Consider the following 19607-nt stretch of genomic DNA (forward strand, 5'->3'; position numbering starts at 1 on the left):
TATTTGTCTCTTTAGACTCCAAGACTGTTTTAACGAGCCTTCAGAGGGTTTGATTCCTTAGCCTGCAGCTAGATTCAGCTACACTAAGCAACAGTGTACTTTACTAGACTAAGACTATATAAGGCATGAACACTTCAATGGACATGAAGACATGCCATTCTTCCCTTTGACAGATATTATCCAATGGGAGCTACATAACCAGAGTAGATCCATGATCCAAACAGTGCATAAAGGATGATTAACGCTCTATCACTTAGAGCAGCTATTTACCAATGAGTTACTTAGAAATAGACCATTTAGATGATGGGTATGGATTCCTGACATCACCGAGAGACAAATTGTGTAATTCTTTATGATTAAAGAAACCTGCCTTTTTGGCATAGGAAAGCTGAAGTGACTTACTGCTATTGGCTTTCCCATCTGTTCAAGCTTGACCTCAATTTCAGAGCATTGAAAAAGCCAGTGTGCTATAGGTATTCCACTTCCTAATTTGGGCAAATCCTTTTTAACACATTCTATCCTTTCTTCTCCTTCTGCCCTTTTGCTCCCCTGTCTGCCTCCCAGACGCCATGAAACGGCCGGAGGAGGATAATCACATACTCCTGGTAGACAGCAGGGACACCACCAGGCCCTCCACTGAAAGGTGACCTCCAGACACTGCTACTCCCCCACCCTTATGGTGAGTTATGACTTATAGCTCCATGACATCTAAACGTGGAAGTCTGCAGTCTAACAAAAGTTATAGAATTACCACTGATTTAGAATTTCATTACAATTGTTAATTTGTTCGATGTTATTGTTATTTTGTAATAACAGATTTTTGTGAAATGTCAGAACTCAGTTAAACCACTTTTGACTTGAATATAAGATGCGTTGATCCAGTGTAAAAAAAGTTATAACGCTGAAACTATTTAGGATAGTTTGTTATATTGGTTTTCTTCAGTTTGGATTTTCTAACAAATGCCTAGTAGCAAAATTAATTGTATTATATACAGTAGATAAATAGCTTTATTTCAAACTCAGGGTCCATAAAAACCATACAAACAAACACATAGAAAAAGGTTTATTATTTTTCTTTTCTTTGTCTTTCTGCCAAGGAGGTAATGTTTTTATATTTTATATTTATATTTTATATATGTTTTTTTTTTGTCTTTATTTTTAATTTTTTTGGTAGTCTGTTAGCAAGATTGCGTCAAAGGCACTTCATGGATTTTGGCAAATTAGTAACCAAAGATAGACCTTATGCCATGGAAGATTCCATTACATTTTGGAGGGGATCCAGATCAATATACTATATAAATATAAACCAATATAAAACATTTTTAATATACTATAATATATAATATGAAAAACACTTTCTCTCATCATTGACAAAAAAATATTCATGATATTTGACTCAGTTTTGTATGAATTGTTCCTCAGTTACTTCAGTGTTTCATCCACCTAAGCTCTGGATTACCAATTTTCTCGCAATTCTTTAAAAAAATAAAAATCCAGATGTCCATTCATTTGGAGCTACTGTATCATTATTAATGGGGATATGAAATACATTTCTTTCAAGATCCAGATAACTGCCAATATCTGACAAAGAGAATAACTGGTCTCTCTGAATTCTTGTTCCTTGCTTCTTTTTTATATGTTTAATATTTTGTATTTTAACATTTTCAGATCTCAAAAGGCCTTTAAAAATTCCATGTTTATGCGAGATTTTATTAGAACCTAATTTGAATGCACATTCCCGGCAATTTGTTCCTGACGTAGGCTTGTCGAAGTCCATGTAGGGTAGCTATCCTCTAATGTAAGTGATTACCTGTGACAGAAAAAAATAAACAGCCACATTACTGGTATGTAATATCAGTTTAAAAACAACTATACAATACTAACAACAACACTAACCACTACTTGAGTTTGTAATAATAATCCTGAGGGTTGTTGTTGTGTCATGAGATTAGTGACACGGAGAAGAGAGCCTGGGAAACACAGTGTGTGGTTAGATTGAAGCGAATGTTTGGATTAAAAATAAGAGCCCTTGAGATGTTGCCGTGGTGTCCAAAAAGATGGTGACGGGCAAGTCCTTTGCAACGCAGAAATCTGTTTGATACACAACTGAAGGGGTTCATCTTTGTGTTCACAGGTTCCATGTTTGATCTCGTTTGTCAGGCTTACATTGGTTTGGTGTGTGGACCTAAGGCTATAATCAATACAATCTTCGTAAGTGGGAAAAAAAAACACATTTAAATCAAGCAGCACTGAAAAATTCATGAACAGGCCGAGGAAAAGCTTGTTTGTCAGAAAAGGAAAGACTTTGTTTGGGGTTCGGTGGGTTTGCATGTGTCAGTCGATACACGACGCTCACATTTTGGAGTGTTCACTATAATAATGAAACATGCTAAGGTGCAGTTTGACCGCAGCTATGGACAATTACCCTTCTGGCTATAACAAGCCATTTCTATTATGGCATGTGTTAGCTAAGGTGCTCATCATAACACTAACAACCATTGTGTCCTTCCATTATTTATTTTGTAACAATTTACACTTTTCATGTCCTCTTGCCTGTGGACAAGATCATTTCTTATGTAGAAATTTGGCATACATTACACAACAGTGTAACCGTGTGGCATATCATATGGAGCAACGATATTATTTGACCATTTAAGGAACATTAAAGCTGATATACGGTGTTTCTGAGAAATCTGTATTTATGTATGATTTTTTTTAAATTCATAAAAATATAGTCTTTTACTATGGTCTACTGCCGGTGGTCATTCATATACATTAATGTATAAGTCCCTCCTTCATCCTATAGACCCCTATACAAATGGAAATGATTGCTGAGCCAAGCCAATAGGCTTCAACTTCCTGTTTTTGAGACTGTCAATCAAAACGAATGTGGAAACAAGGTCGTGTGTCACAACAGCAAACAGGTAAATATGATTTTGGCTCTTACCTGACCCATAGACATATATCAATGCAACCCGATGCAACCTTATTCTGTTCCGCGATGCGCGTGCAGAAAAGTAGAGGCGTGGCTTCTGGTAGATTGGTAGAGGCAGTGGGAGGAAGTGAAGCTGTTGAGGGCGGGACATCGAGACGTCCTCTCGGAAAAACTCCGGATATACTCATGGTAATTTAGAGACAAAGTACAGTTATCAAACTATAAAAATATGATTTGTACTTGATTTCTGCTTTAATACGGTTTTCTTTTGGAAATGTGTCATTACTTCTTTCTTTTTTCACTTGGAGTTGGCCTAAAATTACTTTATTCATGTACCCGCTAAGAGTTTAAAAAGCATTTTACTGTAATTGCACATTTTCCCTTCCAAATATTTGATCTACAACTCAGATTTCTTCGTTTATAGATTTTTTATGGGTTTTTATGTTTCAGCACATTTTGTTGTGAGAATTGTTGCTCTAGTTTGTAGTGGTTGTTGTTTTTTTAATAGTCTTTGGAAACCATGTTTGTAATCTAGTTTTAGGCTCTTTTCTATTTTATCATCCATTCCTTTCACATTTCTTCCGATATTTTCAAAATCTAAAAAGACTACATGGGAATTTTTAGTAATTATTTTTTGTTTGTGCTTTAATATGATTTTCATTTTGGGAATATTCTGTACCTGATTTCCCTTTAAGACATAAAGACATACCTCTTTCTAGGGTCTTTCTTTTTTCATGTATTCCCTTGGAGTTGACCATAATTGACGTCATTCATCTTTACATACATACATTTTACTGAATTGCACGTTTTTCCTTCCAAATATTTGATCTGTTTTAAGCTTTTAATGTTTCGACACATTTTGGAGTAAGAATTGTTGGGTTATTTTCTGTCATTTTTTACAATAATCCTTGAAAACCATGTTTATAATGTAATTTTAGGCTCTTTGCTATTTTGTCAATCATTCCTTCCACGTTTCTTCCAATATTGCTCAAAATCTGATAAGAACTTGAATACTTCATTATCCAAAGTTTCAAACCTTATCCCTGGATAATTTTCAGTGATGCTTCCTTCCATGTTTATCGTCCTCTGCCATCACAAAAATCCCTGTTTTTTTTTATTTTTATGATCGTTCCCTATTCAGTTGCCAGAACACAAAGTCTCAAACCTGGTGGAGACAATTGCCAGACGTGTGTCTCCAACTTTCCTCCTGTGACATAAATATATTTTTTATGTGTTTGTTTTTGAATTTGTTGAGTTCTTCAGTCATCGAGCAGCCATCTTAGTGAGGAGATACAGACGTGCTTGGCTCGGTGAAAACCACAGTGTCTGTAGCCATTTCCAATATTTATTACATCTCATAACCTCTGTCACAGGACACTTGCTATTGTTTCAAAAGGAATGCATCACACTTTAGACAGTTACTTGCAATTGTTGAATTAGGTTGACATCTTTTTGACCCTATAATTTGTGACTGAAGTAAGGTCATTTGAAATGTGTTTCCACACTGTAAAGCCAGAGGATATCAATAGAAAAGACGTCGTGTAAGGTTGCGTAGGTCACTAGTAAAGCTCGGTATCATATTTATTGATATTATTAATAGAATGTAATAATTATCTTTACATCCGAGCACTTCCGTCAGCGTGTTGAGGTTTGCCTTATTAAAGTTTTTTCTAATGATGTATTTCAGTTGAAAAGATAGTGAAGATGACTCATATACGAGAAGATTCTTACACTGTGCTTTGACAGACATGTCTTGTAGTTTTAAGTCTATTTTCCTTTTAATATCTCTGTTATGTAACAGTGTCACTGTTGCAGCGGAAGATCACAAATGTTAAGCTCCTGTTTTAGCACTTTAATTCATGTATCAACAAACCATACCAGAATGTTTCCTTTCCTCTCAATTAGCAATTTGCTGCTCAACAAGTGTATGATACATGATAGTGATGAAATAAAATGTTTTTTTTAGATTTATGAGCTCTAGGGATGTCCCGATACAACTTTTTCACTGCCGATATGATACCGATATTGCAGCCTTGCGTATCGGCAGACACCGATATTGATCCGATACAATATCAACACGAATCATACATACTTTTATTACTTATTTTGTAGTGTGGAATGTTAGAAAAGTCTTGATCAAGTGATGTTACTCAAACAGAGAACAATAGTCACCAACAGTAGGTTACTTTGTTGGAATGTGAACCACAGATACCTATAGATAGAAGTGCTGGAGCGGAAAATTTTATCAGAGGGCTTATATCGGTGATTTTAGATGCAGTCCGATAAAATCCGATATGAGCTCCATGTTTGTTTACTGTTTTTAAAATGGTTCTATTGGAAATCACATATAATTGAATTGCTAGGTTTAGTTTACAATATGCTATTTTCAAAAGGAAAGTTTAATTTTTGTGAACAGTCGAAGGGGAATGAGAACATTATACATTGATATAGGGCGGGATTTAAAATGTCATCTTATCAAAACACTTTCCTCTGACAATGTGACAAACCTCGAATTTAGCCAGGAAGTGGAGGTGGGTGCGGTTAGGTTTAGGGTTAGTAAAAAAGGAAGGTAAGTATTGTACGTCATTTCCGCCCAGCCAGGGGCTCTCGCTCCGGGGCTGCAGCTGGATACTACTCAAACATACATGCCCACGAAGGTAAGCATGTCAGCGACCTTCGCGCAGTGCTATGTATGCATGTTCTATAGTCTATGTATGTTACGATGAACGCCCCGCCCCCACACTCTGTCTTGTGTTTATAAGGCAGAATGAGCTCGGCTACGGAGTGGGTGGGATGAGGGCGGGTCGTCCTCTGGCCCTACGTCACCGTGCGAGGAGGAGGGATTCAGTGTCCTGTCTATAGACACGCCCACTCATGCATATGAATAAGTAGGCCACAAATCAGCCTGTTTGTGTAGAGTTGCTCAGAAAGTGACTTTTCAGAGGCTAAAACTCTGGAAAACAGGCGAGTTTGGGAAAATAAACCTCAAATACTGTTTTTGGGGTTCTTAGAACAAATGGAGATGGCTGAAAAATAGCTTGACATGGGACCTTTAAGCTATACTTTCACTTTCTCAAATATAAATCTAGTTCAGATAAAATAGTGCAACCTGTCACTATTCCTGGCTACTTTGTAACACAGTTTAACAGACATCATCAAAAACGAATTCTAGAAAAAAAGAAGAAAATGTTGTAATATCAAAATGGGGTCACGATCAAAAAAAGGTTGGGAACCACTGGGGTGTTCCCAGAAAATCAGAAGCCCTTCACTCTCATGATAGGCTCAGATTTTAGCATTAAAAATATATCAATAGTAGGCCCACAGGCTGCTGGGAGAGGTGTACACTTCAAACCCTTTAGCATCAACTGATTATGGTTTATTACCACACCTTCATGAGTGTTATTGCTCAGCATATTCTCTTTTTTTACCCACAGTGCACTTCACCAATAACCAGATCTGAATCCACAACCTTTTGGGATGTGGTTGGAATGGGTCAAGCATCATTTTGTGCTCCTTCTTTTTATCCATGTAATGTAGAAGGCTGTTCAGAAAGTCACTCAGGTCTATGTTATTATTGCAATGACTCTTAACGGGTTCACATAACACATATTTTCTGGGTTAGTTACTAATATGCTGCACAATGAAGTGTTTCAATCACTGGAAAATGATACTTATATTAAAAGGCAATGGTTTTGTTTTTAAATTAAGCATTTGACTCATCTTGAATCTCGTTTTGCACTGAAATGTTGTTTTTTTAAAAATATCAGAATATACGTTCTTTCTTATCTCAGTTGCTGCAGTTGTTACTATATTGTTTCCTCTCATGGTGCAGCTTCCTCACTCTTTCTCCTTGATTGTTAATTATCTGTCTCTGAAGCACATTGCTCCTTTCTTTCTTATCCTCAATCATTCCTCTTTCAGCAGCACCTTCTTTTTCCAGGATGTCATTGCTAAGTCACTCCTTGTGAAATGGGTTGTATGCAGTCTAATTCTTCTCTGATATGGCTTGTGTTTGATAAAGGGGCTTATAGTACAAGGTTAAATATTTCTGCAGGATACATTGCTCTTTTTCCTGCTATTTCAAACTCAAACTGTTTTGAATGCTTATAGTGGGTGCATGAATTCTGAAATGTATTTATCTGCATATTAAATAGGGAAAAACAATGATGGTTTTGCCCTATTGTTGAATTTTTATCCAGATTTGCACATAGAATTCTGTTTTGTAGTTATAAATGAGACAAAGTGGAATTATTTCTTGTTATATGTTTATTAAAGATGTACTGTATGTATCTTTTCATTGAACTTTCTGTTTTAGGACACTGAAGATCAGAATTGATGATTCTGGCTTTAATTAGTATAGCCTGTTTTAGTGATATCCGTAATTCTTTACAGGCTATGCTAATCTGTGCCAGAATCAGCAATGCATATGGGACGGATACATCTTGACATACATTTAGGTTCTGTATTCTTTCAATCTTGTTTTTCCTAAAGCCTTTCTAATGCCTTTGTACATTTGTTCTATCTAAGTGAAAAACACCTCAATTTAGACTCTGTTTTTTTCTACCCACTTGCACTCCAGCAGGCAACTTAGTTAATTATCTTTAATTTAGATATTATCGGATATCCCAGGCGCAGGAATCAAATGGTTTTGTTTGTTATCCAATATGTGATAGATTAATTATCAGTAAGCCCCCCCAACAACAGCTGCTTCAACAGCTGCTTCCAGATTCCTTTGGTGTTTTTTTTTCCATCACTGGAAAAGCTGCATGGCAATGGCAAACATGCAGACATCAAATTTAACCACGTGTCAGTGTTACAAAAAGCTATTATCTCTGGAAAGGCTCATAAAGCATGAAGGAATTTTTTTTTTGGTCAAAAATCCACATCATGTAGAACACATCTGTGGTGAAACACTGTTATTGCACTTTTATTAAAGTCAGATTGTATTTAATGGGTATGGACAATATACTTTTGTTCCAATTTGATTTAATCCTAATACTTGGGTGTTGATTCAATATATGCTGCATTTTTTTTCTTTTTTTTTTTGTGACTCTACATTTATTGCACTCCAATAGTAAATATTATTGGGATTTTAATTACCTTATTTTCCTTATCCATAATTCAAAGTTGAATCACACACTTCAAGAAACGAGATGAGTCATTGTTATTTCAACTGCACATGACGGTGCACTAAACTACATGTAGTGTTAACCTATGACCACATATGTCGATATGGTATATACTGTATATTATTGATTCTAGGGAGAAGTATCAATAATTAATAGTCCAATAAAAAAAAATGTGATATTTTTTCCTACTCTTATTGTTTTAGCAGGTTTAAGACTAGATTTATTAAAGGTGTTGTGCAATATATCAAAGTTTTTTTATGCTATTTGTGGTTGGTATTTATTAATTTATATAAATAAATAAGTAATGGGTTTAAATATTATTTAAATATTAATTAAAAGGGATTTTTTTTTTCTTCCCACTGTAGCTGATGCATGTTGGGTATTTTTCTTAAGAATTTAACATTTTGATAAGCGCTACAAGATGACTATATGAATATTATTGATTTGAATTGAATTGTTTTTAAGGTTTGGCCATTCTTCATTAGACGTAAATATGTAAATATACATATTTCACAGGGATGCAAGAGGAAGAATTCAAATTAAGAGCAAATGTCTATTCACTCACTGCATCTGTTTATATTTCAAAGAAGAAATTGACCTGTCACATGACTGAAAGTACCCATCAGTCCCCGTGAAATAAATATTTGCATGGTAAGATAGATCCATGCGTCATATATTTTTTTCTTACTACTATCTGAGAAATCAACACTAATCAAACCAGGCAGCCTTTTCAATGTTTGATGAGCCTTTGCCAATGGTTAATGAAGGTTTATTTCAATTTCCTCTACTTTCCTGACGGGATGGCATGAGTTTCATCTTCATTTTCTTTTGAATTCAGCATAATCTTCAAACCAGTCTGGCCATTTTTCTCTGAAGTTAGGCATCAAATGAATAACTGCTTCTCACTTCATTCTTTTTATTTTTAAATGTTCTTTGTGAATGCTTGAGGTGTTTGCGAATGAAATTCCCAGTAGATCACTTTCTAAAATACTTAGATCCGCTTGTTTGGCACCAAAAAAAACCATGTCGAGTTCAAAGCCACGTTATACCTGTCTTACTCACTTTCATGCTCTGTTTGAAATACAGCCCAAAAAACAAAAAAAGGTGTTGCCGTGGGACTTTCTGATTAGATATGTATGTGAACAGGTGTTGGAACAGGTGTACCAACTACAGTGGCTTATAGGCAGAGGTGTAAAGAGTAATGATATGTCCTACTCAAGTAGAAGTATTGTTACTTGATTGAAATTGTACTCAAGTACAAGTACAAGTAAGTCATACATAAAATACTCAAGTACAAGTGAAAATTAGCGCTTTGGGATGACTTGTAATTTGCGCTGTATAAATAAAGTTGAATTGAATAGTTACTTTCATCCCCACGTTTATGTGTTGTCTGGCCATTGAATTTTTTGTAGTTTCACAATGTTTGCTTGTTCATGTGGATCTTGTTGGATTTTTTCTTCCTTATTATGTATTTTATATTTTGATAAGCGCATTGAGATGACTTTGTTGTAATTTGCGCTATACAAATAAAGTTGAATTGAATTGAATGTCCTTTGATCATTTAAAAAAAAAAAATCACTCAGTAACAGTTGGGTGTAGAAATGCAATGAATTACTTTACGTCTTTTAAAAACGTATTTAAATATAAGTAAAATGAGTAATAAACTCAAAAACTTACAAATATCCATAAAGGCAACTCAATTACAGTAAGGTGAGTACTTACTAATAGGTTTATATTGTTGTTTTTGTCAATTCCCAATGATAAATGCCTTTAATGCAAAAATAGATATACTTTTTGTGGTAATTTGCCGCTATAGGGGTGGAGTGTTTGAGTGATACTGACATACAGCTACACCCCCTGTAAATAAAAAGCTCTGAGGAAGTGACATTCTGCAGCAGGCTTTGATTGGCAGGGGAGTAAATAGCACCAACATCTGGAGGCTGTTGGATAACACCTGGGGATGTAAATGATAAATAAAGCATATACAGTCTGCACACATACATGAATGTATAAATTAAGATGTAGTACTTAGAAAAGAGTAAAATAAACCCTGAGAACCAGCCTTAATGTGCCCTTATATCCAGTGAGAGGAGCTTTACCTCTCACTAACCCTCCAGGGTTTCATTCTTGGTCTGCGTTGAGCAGGAATACCAATTCACCTTTGTAGGCTTTACTTTGAAGCAGCTGTGTCTCATTAACATAATCACACTTAAAGATTTTTCTCACAACAGACCTGTAACTCTTCATGTTTAAGGTGATTCTTTATCAGTCATTGGTTTGTTTCATGTGCTGTGTGATTTTAAAGCCTGTCTCCATTTTTTTTTTGTCTCTCTTATCAATTCACCTTGAGCTTTTCCCACATACTTGATAGCCAGAGTTATTGATTTTGGTTTATTAGTCCGATACTCACCGTGTCATGTTATCTACATCCATGTCGATCAATGGTCTGTCTTTTAGTTCAGCAGCAGCCATTCACTTGCATGTATAGAGTCCGATCCAGCTTGGTATAGCTGCATTTAAATCCCTAATGCAGTCGTTTGGTTCTGGCTTACGATGCGGTGGACTTTAAGGAACCCTCTGATTGCATTAGTCTTTCTCCTTATGTCAACTCAGGCCTTCTCAACTTAATGCTGCCTATTATCTATTTCTGTAGTCAGCCTTCTATGGCTGTCTGTCTATTGGCTTCTCAGTCGTCTCATCAGTGGAAATGAGGGTCTGAATTATCAGGATCATTTTGTTTTGATGTAACATGAAATAAATTCATACTTGTTCATATGATAAATACACATTCATACCCACAATTTTGAGATTAAAATTGAAATATAATGTCGAGATTAGAGTTTAAAAGACGAAATTAAAGTTGAAATTTTGAGAGAAAAAAAACTTAAAATACAATATTGTGTTACAAGTTGAAAGACAAATCTCCGGAAGCGGACGAGGGACAATTTTAATGAAGAAAATTATTTTGGGCAAACCGAGAATAAAGTCGAAATGTTGTGAATAAAGTCGAAATGTTGAGATGAAAGTTGAAATTTTGAGAATAAATGTGAAATATGTCGAGATTAGAGTCTAAAAGACGAGATTAAAATTTTAATTTTGAAAATAAACTCAAAATACAAAATTGTAATAAAAGCCAAAGGTTTGCTAATAAAGTGAAATCTACAGAAGCTGGGGATGTAACGATTAGTCGTAAGGCAGTACTTTTTTTTATCCTTCTCCTGTCCAGAAATATATGCAGCGGACGGAATCTGCTACTACTTTCTTTCTGGCTGCCTTCTACTCTTAAACATGTTCATAAATGATTCCTTACCCCTTTAGCACCGAAAGAATATCTGTAATATTACGTGAATATCTGTAAAAGTCACGTTTTTCTATTAGCTCTGTCTGCTAGCACATAGCATCTCTTCTTCACTGTTAGAATATCTGCATGCCAACCGACCATTTCAACTTTAATCTCAACATTTCCACTATATTCTTGATTTACCCAAAATAATTTTCTCCATGAAAACTCACCCGTAATCCGCTTCTGTAATATATGTTTTTAGCAGCAAAGAAGACAATTTTTTAATATCTGAGACAATAGGTCATATTTACAGTTTTGATTCTTCTGCAATTTATCACAATATCATTAAACAGTGAGTGAGCAACTCTGCTTAACCTTGGTGATAAAACCCTAATTTTTCACTCAGTAGAAAAGAAATAAAGTACTGTCTCCTAAGGTCGTCTCTCCACAGCGTTATACACCAGAGCACCAGGCCACTCTATTTAACAAAGTAATTCAACTCATTACCGCTCCCCTCCAAACTCTATGCATGGAAATTGTTATGCCCGAGTCGCTATAGGCTCTTAAGCATGCCTTGGTTTACGAGGCACTCGCATTTTGTGAGGTTGCATGAGCGTTTGCACATGCTGAGTAGCTCTCCTTCTGTCTCAAAGCATTGATAAGAAGCACAGCGGGGTTAAAAAAAAATGTTCCCTACTTTGCATTTTTTGCCTGAAGTAAAGAAGTAAACAGTATAATGTGAGGTCCGTTCTGATTTTATCTGCAAAGAAAGTATGAGAAGTAATTAGACTTCCAATAATTTACCACTGCAGAGGAAAATAAAGTGAAGATGCCAGAGATGAAGAGCTGATTGCTGCAATATATTGTATCCTTCTCTGTTTGTCATTATTTATTTGAAGTGTTTCTGTTTTTATTTAAAAAAAAAAAAAAAAGAGAGTTCTGGTATATGCTTCTATCTTGACTAAATATGTGACCTGCCAATGTATGAAATCCATTTAAAACATGCAATTTTGTTTGATACATTTAGCAAAGCAGCAGTAAAACGGAGGCCAAGGTGACCAATAGTCAAAACAAGGAAAACAGAAGAGTTGGAATGTTTATATCATTCAACAATATGAGTGTGAACCTTTGAATTAAGTGTCAGATGTGGTCACACTTACAAATGGCATCTCCTGTCAAATCAAGGAATTAATGTTCCATTCAATGCCTTTATTATGTAACCTTGCCTGCAAGATGGATTCTCCTGGTGTTCACAAACACCAGAATCCATCTTGTGCTGTTTCTGCCTTTGCCTTTCAAAACCATACCGAACCGATTCAAACCAATCATGACGCAGTGTTGTGGTTTAGGGCAGAAAATCCGGGTGTGACGAAGGCAGAATCGCCGTCGCAAAACTGGTGCATGCGCAGTTGCGGGGAGAGGAACTGGCTGGGCTACCGCTATTAGCATAGCTCCGAATCAAAATAGAAAGATGTCTACGCAGGAGGATGGTTAACGTGCCCTTAACTCACATACTCGTGTTGCAAAAATGGCAAAAGTCACTCAATGACATCATAACCACAGCTTTGCTATCTGCAGCGCATGCCGATGACATCGTCATCATTTGTTACCGTGTAATTGGCTAAAACCAATCATGGTGGAGAGGCGCTTTGCCCAATTAGCTTCAAGCATTCTGTTCATGTCCCTCCCTGGTTCCGAAAGGATTCACCAGACACAGACCCAGATCGATGTGGAGAACTCGAGTTAGAGGGAGGGGCTACACATCAATCTGGTTCTTGCCAGGCTATTTATTATTATTAATTTATCTAGTCGTTTATTTTCCAAGCAGATTATTACACTTTAAATTAATTTTATCGGAGCCAGGAAGCCTAAGCAGACAAGAACCATGTTGTTTTACTGCATATTCTTCTTCAATATGAGTATTTTTTTAATTTTTGTCTTAATAACTGAATTTTTGACAGCCGTTTCAAATCTGTCTTTCAAAACTACTGCTGTGTTGATTTGCCTAGAATTGCCTGGGCCTGACCATTTCTGCGCAGCAGCTATAATTATGTATTACAATAGCAAGTAGTTTCTAATTAGGTGTAAGGCAAAGCAAATGTACGTATGTGTATAGCGTATTTCATACACAAGGCAATTCAATGTGCTATACAAGGAGAATGCATTCAACAGTTTAAAAATCAATAATAACATTAAAATCAGCACTAAAAACATTAAAAATGTCCCTCCGCATGAAAACAAATGTTCTTGTAGTATCACCATCTGCAGTATTTTTAATTTATGTATATTTTTAAATGTTGCTAGATCCTTTTTTTTTTTTTTTTTGGTAGATACAAACCACCACACTTACTTTTTTAACCCTAACCCTAAAAAAAAAAAAAAGACAGATATTAAGCCTTTTTTCTCGTCACATCTGGTCATCATAGACTTATTGTGGTTCCCACCACCAGACCACTTCCAAAAGCAGTGGTTTAAGATAAAGAAAATATATTATTAGTACATTATATTATTGAGGACTGGACTCATACTTCATGCTAATCTTTATCTGTTCTTTTTGTCACCCCATGTTTTCATTTAATCTCATATCAATCATAGAGAGGCATGTTATCATGGCTCCATATGGACTGAAGCAGTACCACAGTGGGTGAAATAATCTCTCTTATAAAGCCTCGTTTATTCACTGACTTCTGTTTTTTACCTGATTTAGTGTCAGTGACACTGATGGAGTTTAAATGTAAATGTGTTAGTTCTTGTGAACCATTCTTGGGACCATTCAAGCCCCGCTGTTTTTTGTCCATTAGCTAAGATAGCTTCCAGTATGACTCGTGCCATGCGGTAGTGCACACAGCCGTTTACTCAGTGAGTTATGGCAGCCAGGAACACCACCCAGCCTTTCAGATAACAACACGTCATCGATTCAACCCATCAAAGCTCATGTGGCAGGATGAAAAAAATCATCCACAGGGCTTTTTCGCTCCCTGTGAATCCTGCATAAGTAGGGGAGTTTATACTTTTAACTGTGCTTAAAACATTTCTTTTTATTCTTCCCTTGGGGGGAAAATGGCTCAGAGCTTCACCAAAATGTCAATCATAAAAGCCAGTGAAACAAGAGCCCTCACAACATTTGATCCCATGGTAGTGCTAGTCTAACACTGTGGTAGGTCTGCTCTTTATCTTACTATGAATACATTTTCAATACAATAAATAAATCAAAATTGTCATATTTTAATAATATTTTATGTTTATTAATGGCGAATACCTACAATAAGTTATTTGTTTTTGCTTTGGTAGGTTTTTATGATTTAATTCCATATTTGATTGGCTATGAAAGCGTAATAGATAATTCGTTACAATAATAATGACACAATTATAATTGTAGTTGTAACTGATTGAATCGGTTGCTGTTGTGATCATAATTTAATTGTAATTTAGTTCAGATAATTTACTTTGTAATTGTAAAATAATGTAAAAATCAATAATTATAATTGAAAAAAATACTGGTCACTGTAATCATAATTGACATGGATAATTAAAAATGCCTGAACACGTCACTACATATTCCTTTATAATATGAAATAACCTTACAGATGCACTTACATCACACTCACAATTTCAAATTGCTGGCAGAGGGCACAAACAGCCTCTCCTCAGCCTTGTATATCCAATATGTGTAGCACTGGTCACAATCCAATCGTGAGGAAAAGCCTGCAGCACGAGATACATTCAAAGGCAGGAGAAAGGGAACAACTCCTCAAAGAAACAGGAGGAGATAAAGCAGTGGAGAGCTTTAAGAGACCTGCTGTGAAACTGCTACCTTCTCAAACATATAGCACAAAGCGATTTAACCAGAATGGAGTCTATAATAGATTTTCTTCACCTTTCTGACCTCTCTTCCACATTGTGAGAAGATAAGATTGCAAAGGTGTTATACAGCAATGAAATATTCTGAGGAATTATAATGTATCCGACTGCATTTTGATTTCTGTACATACTATTCATGGAAGGACTCTGTCACAGCGGGGGCCACAAAGATGTGATTGTATGTGAACCGAGGGCCACATTATCAACATTATTTATTGACTTTTTACTTTGTGGTTTTGTTGTTTTGTAAGTTTGTAGTGATTTTGTGAGTTTTTGCAGTCATTTTGCATGTTTTTGTTATTTTTTGTGTTCTTATTGGATTTTTGTGCATTTTTCTGTCATTTTCTGCATTTATTTTGACAATTTCTGTATTATGGTTTGTGTATTTTGAAGCTATTCTGAAATGTGGTGTTTTTTGTGTGTTTTCATAGTCATTTTACTTGTTTAAGTGGTTGTTGTGCCTGTCTTTGTTGTTATTTTGAGTTTTATGAGTTATTTTGTGTATCTTTGTATGTACTTTGTCCACTTTGCTGTTGCTTTGTGTGTTTTGGGAGTCATTTTGTGTGTTTTGGAGTCATTATGTCTGTTTTTGTTATTTTTTTGTGTTGTTGTAATTTTATGTATTTTTCTGTCATTTTCTGCATTTATGTTGTCATTTTGTGTAATTTAGTTGACAGTTTGTGTCTTTGAAGCTATTCCGTAACGTGTTGTTTAAGTGGTTGTTGTGTCTGTCTTTGTCATTTTGAGTTTTATGAGTAACTTTGTGTACTTTGTGCATTTTGCTGTCGAGTTGTGTGTTTTAAGAGGTGTATGATGTTGGGCTTTATATTCCTTCCAATATCTTGAAATACAATTTTTAGGGGATTTGTTTTGGGGGCCACACAAAATTAGACTCAGGGCCACATGTGGCCCCCGGGCCCCCAGTTGCCTATGTCTGTACTATACCTTTGCTATTCTAAAAAAAAAAACTTCTTTTGTACAAACAAACATTTGAATTAGTTTACTGCATTTGACTTATGGTGCATTGGGCCTGTTTAGAACAGATTACAATGCTGTCATTAACTGTGCCCATGTGTTGAAATCCATTTGCTCCGACTGTGCAAAGCTCCAACCGTTACCCCACATTACTACTCAGACTAATGACCAAATGTATATAGTAATGTGATATTGATGGGGTTCCATTCCCCTAAAGATTATTGTGTATTGGATTTCTAAAGTAAGTAATACAGAAGATACTGTCTTATGACATTTAGTAGTGCAACTTTGAATGCTAGAATGGTTTTAAGAGAAGGAATTTATTTTATCATAAGTTTTTGAAGTTTTTCTTCACACGTCACCATGGTTACCAGCTAAGAAAATAGAGATAAAAGTCCAACTTCATCCAGGATGTGAGATTGAGGAATTAAGAAAGTCAGATTTGCTGTAGAGATAGATAAAAGACTTCCCAGACATCAACTCATCTGTCAAGTTTTGGCTTGTTAGCTGGAAAGGAAATGACTGTCGAGTTTATCGTGATGGTCAGTGTGAACGAAGGTCAGAGTTTGTCATAATTTCCTGAAGTTGAAATTGTTTTCTTTTGTGACTCTCTTCCTTTTGTTCAGTAACTTAGTTTGTGCCAAGTTCCAAAGGAGCAGAGGATAGAGGTGCTCATGTGTATGAAAATACTTGAGATAAATGTTAAGTTTTAAAAAGCCTGAAAGAATTTTATTCCTTTGGAGCAGGAGTGTCAAACTCATTTTAGTTTAAGGGCCAAAAACAAAATATGTATGACACTGATAAAATCAAAGCATTAAGTGACACATATCAGTTCCTGTAGGATTGTCACTTTACATTTTTTTTTTTTTTTGATTTTGTGCCCAATTTTTATGTAATTTGGGGACATTTTGTGGAATAATTTGAAAAAAAATTGCAGGATTTTGGAAAAAGTGAGAGTTCTTTAAACAATTTGAGGTTAAAAAGGACTGCGATTATGTGGTCTAAGTGTGGGGGAAAATGTGAGCCCTGCTAATATTGTGGAGTTTCATTTAATTTGTGAATTATTTTGGCGATATCGAGCTGAGATAGTTTGTAATTTACACAATTATTCATGGTTTCTCTTTTACTCTCTTGTGCAGGCTGAATTGGATGCTCCAAACGGCCTAATTTGGCCCCCGGGCCTTGAGTTTGATACGTGTGCTTTAGAGATGATCAGGTTTTTGTGTAACCACATACTACTTTTGTTTTCACTGTGATTTCCCTGCAGTCTGTTGTTCCAAACAAACGAGACAGATAAGATTGAACATCTTTTTTTTTTAGTGAGACCAGCTCCAATTATTAGTCTCTGGCTGGTTTTGCAGCAGCATCTGCCACAGACAGAGAACGAGAGAGAGAGAGAGAGAGAGAGACAATGAGCTTTAGGTCTAATGTGAATTCTCATTGCCAACAACTGAGACGACTGGTCCCCAACCACAAAGTGTAATGAGCAGAACAGGAATCAGCAGCATCAGGCAGATGAACCAATGATGTTTGAGAGAGAATTTGCTCTTGTCATTATGTTGCAGCATTTATTATTTTTTTATTGATTTTCAATTAGTACAAAGCAAGGACTGATATTAGGGAATATACCCGTATGACACATTACTCTGAGATGCTGAAATGAGAAGCTAATGCACTGTTTTCCAACCTTGGGGTCTGGACCCCATGTGGGGTTGCCTGGAAATAAAATGGGGTTGCCTGATATGTCTAGTAGTTGGTAAAAAAAAAAAAATAAATGAATAAATAAAATAAAAAACATAGGTAAAAACGGATTAAAATATTTTATTGTATTTTTAATTTTTTTAAATTGTTATTTTTCAAATACTCATCACACACAATAAATATTTAATAACTGCATACGATACTTTCTCAAATATAAATCTACTTTAAATAAAATGTAGGATAAACATTTGACACTCGATAATCCAAACTTAATTCTAGAAAAAGAAAAAAAAAATGTCTCTGGGATTGCCAGACATTTGTGATATTAAAATAGGGTCACAAACCTGAAAAGGTTGGGAACCTCTGAGCTAATGTTTAAAATATCACAATATTACAAAACATCAAGCGCGTCTCACCCGGGGGATGCGACACCCACACTTTCATAAATTCAAAATTTCATCCTTCTCACTTTTTACAAAGGGATTCGTTGTTGAAAACATGTTGGTCCAGTTAGATTAATGGAATGGTGATCAAGCCAATCACAGCCAGCCACCTGACGAAGCCGCTGATCCGAAAAGAAAAGAATTAACCGTGATGAGTAAAGTGATAAAAAATTAGTAAAGGTGCTAAAAAATAGTCCAAAAGTGGCAAAAACGTGGCAAGAAAAAAGTGAAAAGTTACTAAAATGGGCCAAAAAATTACAAATAAGAGGAAACAGGTGTAACAGCAAAAGTAGCTTAAATGAGGAAAATGCGGCAAACACTAGTGGAAAAAGTACAAAAATGTGAAACAAAAAGAGGGAAAATGTAGGTAAAAAGGGTTATTTATTGGGCAAAAGTTAGCTTATGTGGATGAAAAGTAGCAAAAATTTGATAAAAGTGTCAAAAATAACTGAAATAACTAAAAGTGGTTCAAAAGTTTCCCCTTTTAAGGTTTTCTGCGGGAATAATAAATAAAATGAGGACAAAAAGAGCCACATCTTGAGTATCACTGACTTAATAACAGCTTAATCTTGGTTTTAGTAAATTAATTTAATTAACTAAATTGGGAGTCGGAGGTTGCCCTACGCTTAAATGTTTGTTCGTTATTTTGCCGACTTTAATGTTCTTATAGATTTTATGCTGTTGAATGTTTTCTGTTGCACTTTTTGATCATGTAAAGCACAGTGAGTTGCCTTGTGTATGAAATGCACTATACAAATACATTTGCCTTGCCTTAGAAATCCTTCATTTTTAAAATCACTCCTGCAAGGAAGAGAAAACCCAGCTTTCCTGGCTCTTTTTTTTTTTTTTTTTTAATATGATGGACCATGAACTGGAATTGTCGGAGATTCGACAAATGAGCACAACAAAAGTCCTTAAAGGCTGAGGATTTATGAGTTTCTAACAGAATTGTCAGAAAAAGGGCAGAGACAGAAGTTTAGAAGTGAAAAAGCAAAGACAGCTCAAGGCAGAACTGAAGCTGAAAGGTAGGGATTGATGACAGCGAAAGGACGGGGAAAAATCAGGCTTTGGAAGTGAAAAAAAAACTATCAGATAAAGAAAGAGGCTGTGTGGGATCATCCTGGCGTCTGTCAAAGTGTCTGTCTCACAGTCGGACGTAATTGACAAAGTGTGCATGGTTAATGAAATCTGCAGCCATCTTCTCTTTGAGCTGTGTCTGTTACAGTCAGCGTGACACGGTAAGAGCAGAGATGCTATATCTTATTACGAGGCTGCACATT

The 19607-nt window shown here is 35.6% G+C and overlaps 1 protein-coding gene across 4 annotated transcripts in view; it reads left to right on the forward strand.

The window, feature by feature from the left end:
• Positions 1-19607, forward strand: part of chrm3a (cholinergic receptor, muscarinic 3a) — a 97865-nt gene that overhangs the window by 29307 nt on the left and 48951 nt on the right. For 2 of the 4 annotated variants that reach the window (XM_028469531.1, XM_028469533.1), the window contains one exon: positions 565-679. The exons of 1 other annotated variant lie outside the window; for it this stretch is intronic. The gene's annotated coding sequence lies outside the window, so the exon portion shown is untranslated. Of the gene's footprint in view, positions 1-564; positions 680-2806; positions 2925-19607 lie in introns of all 4 variants that reach the window. One more of the 4 variants, XM_028469532.1, reaches the window with a different exon arrangement.

Source organism: Gouania willdenowi, chromosome 15, assembly GCF_900634775.1.
Source record: "Gouania willdenowi chromosome 15, fGouWil2.1, whole genome shotgun sequence".
Classification (NCBI taxonomy): Eukaryota; Metazoa; Chordata; class Actinopteri; order Blenniiformes; family Gobiesocidae; genus Gouania; species Gouania willdenowi.